Source organism: Neurospora crassa, linkage group I, assembly GCF_000182925.2.
Source record: "Neurospora crassa OR74A linkage group I, whole genome shotgun sequence".
In the NCBI taxonomy this organism is placed as follows: Eukaryota; Fungi; Ascomycota; class Sordariomycetes; order Sordariales; family Sordariaceae; genus Neurospora; species Neurospora crassa.
The window spans coordinates 9,749,647-9,755,083 of NC_026501.1; positions in this window are offsets into that span (position 1 = coordinate 9,749,647).

A 5,437-nucleotide genomic window follows, 5' to 3' on the forward strand; every position below is an offset into this window, starting at 1 on the left:
TTAGATATTATAATTATACTGAAGAATAAAGGAAAATTTTAACCTAAAAAATAGTAAGAAATCCACCCCTCTACCCCTTCTCCCTACTTTACAAATTACTATCCTCAAATAAAAAAATAACTATAGGGTCCCTTTTACCTTTAAAACTATATATATAAATAGGAGAAGTATAATTAAATAAAGGAATTTTAAACGTACTATAAATAATAATAGACTATAAATTAGTACTATATTTCTTATTATTATCCTTACTATATTTTCTACCGTTAAATAAAAAGAATTTTTCAAAATCCTTAGGAAAGCGAGCATTATCATCTATATTTAAAAGGTCGTACGGACTTAAGACCTAATCTTTAAAAAAGAACTTTATAAATTTAAGAAGTAGAATTTCGGGAAATAGAGCTTTAAAATCCGTATAATTACCTAAAATATCCCCTTTACTTTAATTCCTTTTATACCTAATTACTTTAAGTTTTTTAAAAATTAGAACTACTTCTACCTTAATCGGAGATATATTAGCACTATATAAATCCGTACTACTATTCGAATTAGTATTATTAACCTCTATTTTATTACCGCCTTCTACGTTCTACTTATTACTACAATAATCTAATTTAATATCTTTAAAAACTAACGAAGGGAAATCCACCTAAATTCCAATTATAAACTTATTTATATTATAGGAATTTATACTATTACCCTTACCTATAATATTAACTTCTATCCCCTTACTACCCTTCTTACCCTACTTCTAATTATAATAACCTAATTTACGCTTTTTAAGGGCTATTAAAGAAGGAGTAACGTTATCCTTAACTATAAGTATACTAACCTTATATAAATTTATACCCTTATTTCTAATATTACTTTCTATATTATTAAGGGACGAATTTCTAACAATTAAAGAACTATTATTTAAATCTTAACCATTATCCTTAAACTTATTATTAAAACCTTACTAAAATAAAGAATCATCCTAGGCAAATAATTTTAACGCCTTATAATTACCGCGTACAATAGCCCCTTTTCCCTTTAAGCTTAACTACTTACACTCGTAAGTAGCGTATTTAAACTATATCTTCCTACTAAAGGGAATTTAATCCTTAAAGGATATCTAATCCAATTAACTAATATTATTAATAACTAAAAAATCCCCACCTTAACTTCGGTTATTTAATAGCATCCAATAAAAACCGGCGTATTATAATTAACATTAGACAAAGAACTTTAAATATTTTAAATTAATTACGGAAGATATATATTAAATAGTAAATTTACCGAATTATATACAATTACTACAAATCCCTCCCTTAATATTTACTAATATAGAGATACAATTAAGAAAGGGCGATTAGATATTAAGAATTTCCTATTTACTAGTAGAGGTAAAAATAGAAATAAATATTTTCTAGAGCTATTCGAAATAATAGGAATAAATATATCGGTTCCTAAGGAAAGGATAATAATTAGTATAAGAAGAAATATAAGTTAAGGAGGAGTAGATTTGTACGGGAAATTAAATTTCTAAATAAATAGAATTAAAATATATTCCTTCTTAATACGGAGGGAACTAATATAATACCCTTAGAGCTAACTGCTTTTCTTCTTAATAAAAACTTTCTAAGGAAAGTACTTTTTAATCCCAAAACTTCGAATATAGGAGAGGATCGCCTCGCAATACTTATCGGCTATTTTAAAAGCTAATATAAGATGGTAAAGATTATTAATATCTTTTAAAAACTTCTATTTAAAATATATTGAATTAGTTGTAATAGGATACTTTAAGGAGAAAACCCCTACCTCCTTAATAAAGACTTTATAGTAAGGATTATATACTATTCCTTAAAAATTATCTTTAAAGAACGGACCCGGAGATAAATTAATAAAAATTTTTAATAAAAATTAGTGTTTACTATTAGGATATTCGTTAAAATATTTTAAATTATTTTTAATTTTTAAAAGGAAGGTAAGGATAGGGTTAATTAAAAAAGGAATTGATAGCCTTTTTCTAATAATAAAAATAAATTTTAAAATATTAATACTCGGCTAAAAATTCTCGTTTTAAAATTTAAAAGGAATTTCCCCTATTTAAATCGCTACCCAAAGAGGGTTAGAAGCGTTAAGAAAAGAATTTTTAGATATAGTGTAAATTTATATTACTAAAGAGAAAGAATTGGAGGATATTTTACAATTAATTACTAAGGAAAAGTTAATAGAAATATAAATAAAGAAAAGAGGAAAGTAGGAGAAGTAAAAAGAAATTAGGTACCTACTAATAAAAGTAAAAAGAAGTAAATAAAATATATTTAACTAAATATATATTGCTTAAGTAATAAAAGTAGGAAGGTTTTAAATAGAAATAGGAGGTACGAAAATATTGTTAGGAGGTAAATAAACGGAATATTAAGTACCTTTTTAGCGGATTTACGCCTAAAAAGTACTTAAAGCTCTAATTACAATTATAAAATAATACCTAAATAATCTTTTTAATCCTTATAATACAATTAAGTTACTAACTATATTAAAAATAAAAAATCTTTAATAAAGGTATATACTAGTAACTACTATTACTTTATTATATTATTAAAAACGGATTTATATTAATTATTATTTAATATTCTATATAAATATATAAAATAGAAGAATTATAAACTTAGCTTAGGGTACTATAGACTATTACTTAATAATTTATATAAATACGAGAGATAAAAGTATTATAAATTTAGCCTAAGGAATTATAATTCGAAAGACCCTTTAATAGGGAGATTACAAAGATGCTACACCTATATAACCCAATTATATAACCTATAATCTTTAAGTTTATATTTAAGTATAAATAATTATAGTAATTCAAAATATTGCTAAAAAAGGACGTAATTAGCCCCCTAGGATATTATAAAATTAATATTACTTAGTTCGTAATAGAAGAAGACCCGCCTAATAATATAAAGTTAAAATAAATTATTTATATTCGCTACTAGAGATTTAAAAGTAATAATAGCAATAATAAGAAAATCTCCGCCTTCTAGGAAAAGGAAGGTAAAGAAGAATTTATATATCGATAAAGGGTAAAGATTTATTAACTATTAAAGCTACCCGCTAAAGAGATTCAACCCGTTATATTACTACCTACTATTATTAAAGAATTTACCCCGCCCGCAAATATACTAAAGGATAAAAAAGAAGTTAACGTTATAAATATATTAATCCTTATTATAAATTCGCCCTCGAACGTTGCTAGGTCGAATCCTATGTAAGAACTAACGTAAGAGATCCCTTCCCCTAATAAGCCTCCTTCTAAATTATAGAAAAAGAAAGGAGAACCTACTAAGGAAGAAATCCCTAGTAGCTTACCTATTAAAATTGTAAATATAAAATAAGAAGAATAAATATTAAAAGAAATCCCTTTTTACGAGGATAAATCTATACTTTAAGAAAGTAATTTTAAAGACCTAACTATCCTCTCAAAAAATTCTAAATTTAAATTACAATTAAAAGTTCCTCCCTATATATCTAAGGGTTGTAACGCTTAAATAAATAAATATATAAAAAATATAAGATAAATATAGATGGAGGATATTAAAAATTGGAGAGAAATTGATATATAGCCGGGAGAAGTCTACCCCCTACAATTAGAACCGTCTAGGAAGTTACTGCTAGATTTAAATTAGCGCTTCCCTAAGTATAAAAAGATAGGGAATTAAATTAATATAGTAGAACTACTATTTATTTTTATATTTAGTAATATAAATAAAAATACTTATAAGAAGGTTATAAGAGCAAATCTCCTCCTCTTAGAAGATTGGCTAGAATCTACCTAGCCTAGTAGGATTTTATAATATTCGTACACCCTAAGGATAGTAAACCTATAGTATTATATTAACCAAAAGTAATAGCTAAATAGTACTAAAATATACATAATTTTAATATAAATATTAAAGAATTTCAATAACCAAATCTATATCCTACCGATAGTACTATTATTAGACCCTACGAATCCGTACTTTAAAGTAATAGGGGAGAACCTTAAAAAATTCTTAGTAAAGACATAGTAGTAGTATCTACTAATTTAAATAAGAAACCACTTTTCGCTAGTAATCGTTAACTAAATAGATAGTATATAGTACCTATATAATTTAAACTTTATTATAGAAAGGGTAAAGCGGATTAAAACCGTACTTAAAGTCTTATATAAAGAGAACTATATATATAAGAATAAAGAGGGAAAGCAAGAGAAGGTTCGGAATAATACCTTAATATACGCATTTCCTTATTAATAATTCAATTAGAATTGTAGACTATAAATACTCGAAACGGCTAGACTATTTTTCATCGAAATAAAATACAAAGATCGGTATATTACTAATAAATTATACCCCTATATCGACCCTATCTTTTAAGAGGAAGGCAATTACTAGAAACTTTAAGTATAAATTAATAATATAGAATAGTTAGAGGAGATTATAGTTAGGTAATAAATACGGACTATATATAATTATATTAAAGTATAGTAAATTAGTAGTATAAAGGAACTACTAAATGTAGAATAATATAAAGATTTAGTACGAACCTTAAATAATAGGCTAAATAATAAGTACAATTATAATAAAGAGCTACGCCCGCCTACTACTAGAAATCCGCTGGAAAAGGTAGTAATAAGAGATCCTGAGGCCTTTTACAATTTAATCTAGTAGGGATTTGGACTATTTATTATAATTTCTATTAATAAATAGAAGGACGTTACTACGGATATAACCAAACGAGGGAACATCGAGGATAAGGATAGAGACCTTACCTTTATATTTAACGAAGTATTAGAGCCTAAGCCCGAACTGGAAAAGAAGGAATCTACTCCCAAACTTAAAATACTGCAAACTCTACAAAAAAAAAGACTAGTACCAAATCCCCCTACCCCTTCGAAACCTTAGAAAAAGAGGATAATAAAATGTAATAAAATGTAAACTACGAAAACTATATTTAAAAACTACAACTACTTCCTAATCAACTATTTTATACTCCTAATAAAGAAATTAGCTATAAGGAATCTACTAAAGATTAAACGCGTTAGGGGTGCCTTAATAATAAATATAAAATAAAAATACGCCCTAACCCTTTTAAAGAGAATAAAATAAGAATTATTCCAACCTAAAGTAATTAATATAAGTAAAGTTTAAGATTTATTAGACGTAAATCTAGAGGATATAAAGGATTTACTTAGAAAGGAGGTAAAAGAAAGAAAAAAAAAGAGAAAGAAGCAAAGAGAAGAGAGTAGACTATTACTAAAAGTATTAGGAGATATAAAAGAGGGGAATAGGAATAAGGGAAGGAACCTCTACCCTAATTATTTATTCGAAATTATTACTAGCGTAGCCTATATTTTATTTTTTCTTATTAATATTTCCTTAATACAAATCTCCTACTTAACTATAAGTATTAG